We start from the raw sequence: 10,943 nt of genomic DNA, 5'->3' as shown, positions 1-10,943 counted from the left end.
CTAATTCATACCTCCAAACAGCCTGGAACGTATGCATTAAAGTCAACTACTGAAAACCTCATAAAATCTTCTTCTTCAGTTGATTTCAAACATGCTACACCGCTCCTAATATGATACATTTTATCTTGGAAATCATTAAAAATAGCCTTTGTATACATCAGTTCTACTTCCTTCTCAAAAGGGTTTTCACTAACCGGATCTAGATGCGTGTACCTTGTATCATGATCATTTTTCCTACCATTGTGCCTTTGTATCTCCATACAATGATCAAAATGACTAAAGAACTCAACTAGTGATAACTGTGAGTTAGAAACTTGACAAAAAAAATGATTTTCGCTTTCTGATCTCGATGTAGTTCTCATAAGACCAGACAACGGCTCATCCATGTAATAAGCAGGAATCCAATCATATCTCATTTCAAATATGTCACACAACCATTTATTTGTCTCAAGATCATATTCCTTCATTATAAGTTCCCATTGTGTTTCGAAATCAGATTGAGAAATTGCATCCATCCAAACAATGTCACATATTTTACGTTTAAAATCTTCATTGTTACAAAGGGTAGCACCAACCTGTTACATAATTTGGTAATAAGATCAACATAAGTTAAAAAACACGTTCTTATACGTTAAAAAATACACACTTAAAACACACTGATGCATGCTAGTTTGTTATACACGTTCTAAAACGTTCTAACACTAATACAAATATGAACTAAATATACTAAAACAGTAATATGTTTATACGTCCTTAAACGTTCTAACACATTTAAAAAATATGCAGCTATCAAATAATGATGGATACTAATATATTTAGACATTCTAATACGTTCTGAAACATATGCATAGTACATTGAATACATTAAAAAAAGTTACCTTATCAGCAAGTTTTTTCATAATGTGTCACATACATAACCGATGTCTCGAGTTTTGTAAAACAAAGGAGATTGCTTGCTTCATTGCTGGATCTTGATCAGTAACAACCACCTTTGGGGAAATACCGAAAGAATCAAGAAAAACTTTCAAAAGCCATGAATAAGATTCAATAGATTCAGATGATAATAACGCGACTCCAACTGTAACATTACGACAATGATTATCAATGGCAGTAAATGGTACAAAAACCATATTGTACCTGTAAAAAACAAAATTATTAGAAAACGAATTAAAAAAATGTAAAAAATAAAAAAATTAAAAAACAAATGTATTAAATTGACATACTTAATGGTCTTAAATGTTGCATCAAATGATATAATATCTCCAAAAGCCAAATAATTTTTCTTTGAAATTTCATCCGCCCAAAATAAACGACTAATTCACCATTAGAATTAACAGTATACTCAAACGAATAACCATCACAACAGTTTTTCTTCCCACTTAATCTTTGTACAACCATTTCCGCATCATACTCCTCAATATAACAAGTTAAACTCTGTTTGAAATTCTTACAATCGTCTTTTGTAGCCCCAACTTCCTCAAATCCTCTATACTTTGTCCTCATAATATTAAACGCCTTAACAGGGCCCAAATTCAATGTTGACAACTCATATATAATATCTTGTTGTACATGATTCAACTTCCTATTTGATCGAACAAAATGCATATCTTTTGCATCCACCAGTTCATGATTATGTCCTTCGACAAAATCATTTATTTCAAACCTCAAACCGTCATCATATTTTAGAAAAAATTGAGCTCGACAACCACACCGAATTGTTGGTCTCTTCCTTCTTTTATAATACGGTCTATTGGAACCATCTTTTTCAGCCATAGAATCATAATTGTTTGCAGGTTTATGACCTTCTTTGGAACATGTAAAATATTTAGACTTTAATAAATCGTCATTCATATACGGACCTCCTTTACAAACACAAAAACCAGCTTTCTTTGCATGTTCACAATAGAAATCATATGCATGATCAACATATTCAAAAATCATTCCTTTTATAGGTTTACAAGATGCATTAACTTGCGATATAACAACATCTGATGAAAGTTCTGATAAACAAAAAACAATTTAAGTCAAAAAATTCGCCTAAAAAAACTAATTACAGTTTAGAAAATACATACGAAAATAAATATAATTTAAAATATAATCAAACATCAAAAATAATTTAATACGTTCTAATACGTTATAATATGTTCTAACCGAATCACAATTACTAACCAATTATACGTTCTAATACGTTCTAAATATAAAATCAACAATCCTATCCACGATTTGCTATTAAAACACATAATTTGAAGTCTAACCGAATAACAATTAGTTGACAAACTATAAAACACAATATCGATCATAAAAATCAACAGAAACACAACCTAAAAATCGAAAAACTTAATTTATCCGTCAATTAAACCTACAGTATACAGCTAAATAAATAACAATTGATTATAATTAAACCTAAAATTGCTTACTTTGATGATCGTAATACATGACGCTAAAAATCAACGAAGACCGTCAAAGCTAATCGAACAACAACTCGCCAATTGTTAAGCAGTTTTCGAATACAAAGATCAAATTCAATAAAACAGGGTATATGCAAAAACCGTTTATTATACAGGCGCGATTAACTTTTAAAAATAATGTAAAAGACAAAAACACCCTTCTGTTAACTTACGCGATCAAATTAATGAAATTGGAAATCAACGATAGGAAGCCTCGCGTCGTAATGTATGATAACCAATTTTTGTATTGGATCCTTTATCTATATCTATATATATATATATATATATATATATATATATATATATATATATTAACCAGTGAAGGGTAAAACAGTCAAAATGTAAAAACTTTATATTAAAGGATTAACATTTACCTGTAAGTGGAGTTTCTTTAAGTCTTTATAATCATATTAGGATCACATTAATGCTCGCAAATTAACAAAAGTAAATGAATGAACACGTTATCGGTCGTTCACGGACATGGATGAACGAACACAACATTACCAAACTAAACACATAACGAAATTTCAAAATTTATTGTCGTACAAACCTCATAATATTTTTATTCTTATTTTTAATTCCCAGAATTAATGAAGAACTCAATTTTATCATACCCTAACTCTGATGAGCACTTTTCAAGGAATTGCAACCTTAGTTAATGCATCAGCATGTATCCATATTCATAGCTGCCATAGCTCACTGGTTCAATCACATGCTAACTAAGCACCCGTTGATTGCTGAATAGGCTTCCCTCAATAATAATTGGTGCAAATGTGCATGAGTTAACGACTCTAGCATGATGAAGCTGCATATACAATTACATGTAGATTCTTAAACACCACAAGAAAGTACATATAGAGGTAGGGTACCAAAGAGACCCAAATACCCTTAACTCACCCGCGGGTCAAAGGTAAACTCCTCATATGTCACCCGCGGGACAAATGGATCACCCGCACGACTCAATAAAGGAAGAACAAGAATACGTCCTAGAGAATATGTGCGGAAGCATCTAGGCACCCTCAGAAGTCATCCGCAGGGTAGTGTCCCCACCCACTAAGATGACCAGAAGGCAATGCCATAAGACAATTGTAATTAACTAATTACCTTCTTGGGGAATACGTGACCCATCGGCCAATAAATGAAGGACAGTTGGCCAGGTTGTTATAACCGTGCACATGGCCAGGATTATCTCGTCTTATCATAGAGAGACACGTGTCCAGGTTGTTATAACGATGCACATGGGACGTATAACTCAACCTATCATATGAGGGCACGTGTCCAGACGGTTACGAGAGCATCTTCTATAAAGGGACAGCTGGACCAATCATATTCCCACACCTTTCGGCTATAAATATTTCACAATCTCCATGAGGTAACACATTCACACTTCACTATCTACTTAAAGTACTTAAGTACTTTCTCTCCATCAGAACTGTACTTATTCTCACATCGGAGGGTGGTTACGGGAAGACTACTCTCTTGTCCTTCCCGTAACGAGCTCACGGTACATGTTTTGCAGGTTTCTGTCACTGGACTTCTAGAGGTTGTGCTCATATCGTTGGTAGTTGTGTTTGACCCATCCCTGTGGACTCATTGGATCCAGGACCAGTCAAGGGGATAGGATCTGTGCTTCTTCATTGGCGTCATCTGAATTAGTGTTATTGGTTCATACGATATGAGTAAGCTTCCTGAGGGGACGATGGAAACTCCTGTAATTTCTAGGCGTTCTACTAATGTCGAAGCACCTGGAGTTTCTACTCTGGGTAATTTGGAACATGTCACAGCACATGGAGGTCCTTCTCCAGGTGACCTGGGATGTATCACGATGCAAACTCGCCGGACTCGTACAGAATTGGCTTTGGAAGAAGATTCCGACAATTTTGAGTCGGTGAGGACCCAGCATCGAAATTCCAGAGCTAGAGGACCTTTATCCCCTGACGAATGGTTTCGTATCCAGCAGGAACATGTCACAACTGAGTACGAGCGCTTGGTGCATGAAGAGCGACTTCGTGCTCGTACTGTGAATTATGATGAATCTCCCAGGAGGTCTCCTTCTCCTCCTACAACTTTGAGGAATAGTCTAATACGCGGAAGCCTTCAAACTGAAGGGTTTCCAGAAGACAAGTTTGTTAGGAGAGGGAGTGGTTATCCTCGTAGGGTTACACGTCCACCCTCCCACAGAGAAGAATTGGAAAGTTTTGATCCGTCATACCGTCCAAGCGCTGTCAGCTACTATAGCGGAGATAGCAGACTCCATGGTTGGGAGGGGACTAGTCGCTCGCATGCGACATTCTGTCATGCCGAATACCAAAGTGATGTGGAGGAGGACTTACCAAGCCGTATCGTTCTGCAGCCTTCGCCGAAAAATCAAAGTTCATTGCACGTATTGCAGCTGCCCCATTCCTGGTCAATTTTAAAATCCCAACATCCGTAGGGAAATACGATGAGATGACTGATCCCAGCGATCATTTATTGAACTTTGTGGCTGTAGGAGGATTCAACAGTTGGACTCATCCCTACTGGTGCCACATGTTCGCATTAACATTCACTGGTGCAGCACGAGAGTGGTTTGAGAAGTTACCGGACAGACAAATTAAGAACTGGATGACTTTGTAGCCAAAATTTCCTAGCATTTTAGTCAGCCGAAGAAGCATACTCGTGATCCTTCCGAGATATTAGACGTTGTAAGGCGAAATAATGAGTCTATTGAGGACTTCATAACTCGATTCAACAACGAAAGTCTCAATATCAACGGGATTAGCGAAGATATACTGAGAGGAGCTTTCCGCAAAAACGTGAAAAGTGATGATTTGATCCAAACACTCACTGGCAGGGACGAATGCCCAAAACATGGGACGAGATAATGTCCGCAGCTAAAAACAAACGCCAAAAGTGGAATTTCAAACTCCAAGACCAAATAGGCAAGCCAAAGGAACGATTTGGTCAAGGCTTCAGCCGTCCGCGGAATTATCAAAGCAATTCGATGCCAGATCTTTGATTGGCAACAAAAACAAGGTGGGCTCTTCATCACGAGTCACCAACAACTGGACTCCACCGTCGAAGACCCCTACAGAGATTCTTACCACTGTAAACATGAACTTTAGGAAACCTCAGACACTCACGAGGAGATTTTTCCTTGATGCTAAAAAACACTATTCTTTTCATAACGACATAGGTCATAATACGATTGAGTGTTTAGCTTTGAAAAATGAAATTGAGGCGGTTGTAAAGTCGGGAAAACTTGGGCATTTGGTCAAAGGTGCAAAACCAGGGACTGGTAAAGCTCCCATGCGAGATAACCAGGGCCCACCCAAGAAACAAGTCAAGGACCTGAATATTCACATGATACAAGGCGGACACAAAGTAGGAGGAAAGAGAAGAGAATTCGATGATGAGGAATGGAAAAATGTGCCGGTAATATTTCCACGGGACAAAGGAGGACCTTGTAACAAGAACCCTTTGATAATCACTGCCTTCATTAGCCATTATCATTCGCATTATGTCTTTTTTGATATGGGCAGTACCTCAGACATAATGTATGAACAGTTCTTTGAACAACTGGATGAAGACGGCAGGGTGAGGTTGTAACCGATTCATGCACCTGTGTTCGGGTTTGGAGGAGAAGTGATGCATCCGCGGGGGGTAATATTGTTCCCAGTCACTCTTAGTGATGGGTTTCATTCAAGAACAGAGGATGTTGAATTTTTGGTCTTACCAGTGACATCAAAGCATGATATCATCCTGGGTCGTGAGGCGATGGGTGACTTTAAAGTTCATCCTTCTACAACACACGGCGTGGTGGGAGTTCCGACTCACACTGGTGTGGCAATCATCAACATTAATCGTCACTGCTTCACGACAGAAAGTTCGAAACCCAGCAAAGTTCCAAAGCAAGTTCGACGAACCGAGCCAGAAATATGGGTGTTAAACAAGAAGTTCCTGGATCAAACGGTAACGATAGGGCCCGCTATCTCTGAGATAGTGAGGACGTTTTTAAAAGCAACTATTTACGAGGAACGTAGACATCTTTGCAGAGCATAAGTTGCGATTAAACCCAACGTTCACTCCAATCGTGCAAAAGAAGCGTATGATGGGTCCGGAACAAACCAAAGAAATGAACGAACAAGTTCAGACCTCTTACATGCTGGACTCGTCTGCCCAATCCAGTATTAGACTTGGGTCGCCAATCCAGTCATTGTCTCCAAAAGCAATGGGACATGGCGAATGTGCATAGATTTCAAATATCTAAACAAGGCGTATCTCAAAGACTGTTATACACTTCCGGAAATCGACCACAAAGTTGATGCGGTAGCCCCATTCAAGTTTAAGTGTTTCCTCCACGCTTACAAAGGCTACCATCAGATCCGCATGGCGGCGGGTGATGAAGACAAGACAACGTTTTGCACAGACCGAGGCACATTCTGTTACAAGAGGATGCCCTTTGGCTTGAAAAACGTGATTGCTACGTACCAACGATTGATGGACGAAGCATTTAAGGGACAAATTGGGCGAAACCTGGAGGTGTATATGGATGACCTGGTAATTAAGAGTGTTGAGGAGGATCAGATACTCCGAGATATTGAGGACACATTCGAGACCCTCAGGCAGATTAACATGAAATTGAATCCAGCCAAGTGCTCATTCGGGATGGAGGATGGAAAATTTTTTAGTGTCATTGTAACAGGTGCGAGTTTTAAAGCCAATCCAGACAAGGTTCAGGCAGTAGCCCGCATGCCTTCACCTTCCTCCCTCAAGGAAGTACAGACACTCAATGGAAGGCTAGTTGCGTTGAACAAATTCTTATCCAATCATGCGGTTAAGTCATATCCGTTTGTCTCGACTCTGAGAAATTGTCTTTAGAAAGCGCACTTCAAATGGATAGCAGAAGCTGAACAAGCATTTCTGGAGGTAAAAAAAATGTTTGATAGATTTGCCTACCTTAACAGCACCACAAGCGGGAGAGCCCCTGACATTGTATTTGTCAGCTTCTGATATCGCCATTGAAGCCGTGCTACTGACAGACAGAAAGAACGTTCAAACTGCGATTTACTATGTCAGTAGGATGTTGACCGGGCCGGAAACCATGTATTCAATGCTTGAAAAATTGGTTCTAGCACTGGTCTATGTTGCCAGGCGTCTCCGCAGATATTTCCAGGGCCATCCCATTAATGTGCTAACGGAGTATAAGCTCAAAAATGTATTAAGCAAGCCAGAATTGTCTGGGCGATTGGCGAAATGGGCTATCGAACCGGGAGAGCACACAATTGAGTACAAACCCGGCCAACAATCAAGGGGCTAGTATTGGCGGACTTCGTTACAGAAGTTCCGCGACACAAAGAGGAAGAATGCTTAGTTGAACAACAAACCCCAATTCCTCCTGAACAAGGCCAAATTTGGTTACTGTTCACGGACGGAGCTTCAAGCAGCGAAGATTCAGGCGCAGGCCTTAGGCTAGTCAATGCTGAAGGTCATGAATTTACATATGCTATCAAGTTGGACGTCAAGAGTACCAACAATGAGGCAGAATATGAAGCCTTCTTGGCAGGCTTAAGGATAACTAGAAAGCTTGGGGTAAAATACCTGGAAGCGCGGGTGGATTCTATGTTGATCGCGGGACAGATCAATGGAACTTATGAAGTAAAAAACAATTTAATGGCTTCATACTTGTCACAGGAAAAAGACTTGATCCTTCAATTCTCTTCGTGTAAAGTCATTCACATTAAAAGAAGCGAAAACAAGTCGGCGGATGCTCTTAGGAAGTTGGCTTCAACAAAATTTGAACAATTCGCTAAAGACATTCGCATAGAGGTCCTTAATCGACAATTTGTTCCACAGAATCAAGTTTTTGTAATTCAAACCGGCGTAGAATCCTGGATGACGCCAATCATGGCTTACTTAACATCAGGAGTTCTACCAGAAGAGAAAGCCGCGGCTCAGAAAATAAGACACAAGTCCTTGAACTACCAAATGCAAGATGGTGTCTTGTATAGAAGATCCTTCCTCGGCCCACTTCTGAGATGTGTGGACGCCGAGGATGCGAATTAGTTGATATGAGAAGTTCATGAAGGTATATGTGGTCTCCACGCGGGCCCAAGAATGGTCGTAGCAAAACTCATGAACGCCGGATATTACTGGCCAGGGATGCACTTGGATGCTGTGCAAGAGATTCGAAAGTGTGATTCTTGCCAGCGTCATGCTCCCAACATGTTACGTCCGAAGAATGCGTTGGTTCCAGTAACATCTACCCGACCGTTCCTAAAGTGGCGATCAATATCATGGGTCCATTCCCTGAAGCCCCGGGACGAGTCAAGTTCTTGATTGTGGCTATAGACTATTTTGCCAAATGGGTAGAGGCTAAACCGGTTGCATCCATCACTGCATCAAACGTCAAGAAATTTCTGTGGAAATTCATTATCTGTCGTTTCGGCCTCCCACAAAAATTGGTCAGTGATAATGGGACCCAATTCACGGATAGTGGACTACAAGCATGGCTAAAAGAACTTCAAATCACTCAAGTTTTCACTTCCGTAGCTCATCCGCAAGCCAATAGTCAGGTAGAAAGGACCAACAGAACAATCAAAGAAGGGATAAAGGCAAGACTGAGAATTAAACGAACATGCGGGGTTAATGAACTGCCCCATGCACTTTGGGCCTTTCGTACCCAAAAGAATTCAAGAAATTCTAAAACGCCGTTCAGTTTAACCTATGGTACTGAAGCCATGATCCCGGCTGAAATAGGGGTTCCATCCGCAGGAATTTTGATGAATGATGGCAATGACAAAGAGTTGCGGATGAACCTAAACCTCCTTGAAGAAAAGAGAGAGTTAACACTAATCCGCGAGCATAACTACAAACGTCAACTGCAAAAATACTATGACTCGCGAGTTCGGAAATGCACTTTTGATGCGGATGACTTTGTCTTCCGTAATAACGAAGCATCTGGCCAAGAGCCTCCGGGCAAGTTGGCTCCAACTTGGGAAGGCCCCTACAAAGTTAAAGAAGTATTGTCCAAGGGCGCTTACAAGTTAGAAAAGTTGGATGAGACTGAAATTCCCAGAACTTGGAATGTTGTTATCAGTTATTTTTTATTTTGGGTTGCGCACCTCAGTAGACTAGTAAAGAGACATTTAAATGCCTTTGTTTGTAATATATTCGGCCTGCGTGCCTTTCTTATTAAACAACTTTGTCTAAATTTGTCCACAATTACTGAGCAACAAACGTCTCTTGGTCCGCGTACCAGAAAGGATCCGCAGTTCCGTAATAAGAATACATGTAATCCTTTATTGACAACTAAGAAGATCTTACAATTAAACATTTATATTATATACATATGACAAAGTATGGAGGAAAAACTTCTTATATTTAAGTCAAATGGGATTACAAAGTCATATAACGACTACAAGAAAGATGAGTCCAGGCGGATTACAATAATTAATTACAATGGCGGATCTTTATCATCCCCATCCGCGTCTTCATATTCTTGATCTTCTTTATCATCCATATGATCTGTGGCGAAGTATGCCTTCAAAAGTTCCACGCCATCATCTTGGTCAGCAAGCTCCGACACAGTTTCTTCAATTTGAAATTTAAGATTGTCGAAAGCTTCTGTCTTTTCAGAAAAAATTTTGGCAGTATTTAGGCCATGAAGCTCGAATTCTCCAACTGGGCGTTTATCCTCAACGAACTTCATGCCTTCTTGAAACCCTGCTTAGCGGCCAACTTGTGAAGATGCAACAAGCAAGGAAGCAAGACAGTTTCCAAGTTCAGCACCTTCATGGATGTGCTCAATAATCTGAAACAAAGAAAATGTAAGAATGCGGTAAAAATTAAATCCATCAAAAGAAACTACGAAGAAGAAGTTACCTGAGGAATTCCTTCCGCCATTAGCCATTTCTTGTCCGCTTTAGACCAGATGAGGTCCATTTTGTGCTCAGCACATTCAAGGGCCTGTTCCCAGCTCGTGGCGACAAGACTGGCAAGGCGTTCATCCTTAGCGGACACTTCGGCTTTTAATGTATCCACCAGCTGTTGTAAGAAAGCATTGCTTTCTTCAGCAATGATTCGACTAGCCTTCTCCGCTTCTAACGCCTTGTTCACATTAGCCAATTGCCTCTCAGCAGTATTGGCAGCTTGGCGGTGATCCTCGGCTTCGTTTTTGGCTTCCTCAGCCTCCTTATTCACCTTTGCCCTTTGGGCTTCCAAATCTTCCCAGGCGTAATTCATACCTAGCCAGTCTCGATATATTTCTTGACTGGTAGAGATGGCGTTCTCTAGGGTATAAGCGTATGCGATCACCAGCTCAGAACGGGGGCGCCCGCGTTGGTGTTCCCTCTCTGCGGGAGGAATCCCTCGTTGAAAATACTCATGACATACATCAGTATTGGCAAACGTGGAATCTCGAAGCAATGACCATTGTGGGCGGTATACCAGGGATCCTCCTCATGATAGGATCTGGAAGCATGAGGACCGCTGGCTACAGCACTTGGTCCCTCTTGA

This window comes from Bidens hawaiensis, unplaced genomic scaffold (assembly GCF_021521415.1).
Source record: "Bidens hawaiensis isolate Kalapana, Puna unplaced genomic scaffold, B.hawaiensis_p1.1 tig00020662_1, whole genome shotgun sequence".
Classification (NCBI taxonomy): Eukaryota; Viridiplantae; Streptophyta; class Magnoliopsida; order Asterales; family Asteraceae; genus Bidens; species Bidens hawaiensis.
This window is presented reverse-complemented; position numbering follows the sequence as displayed.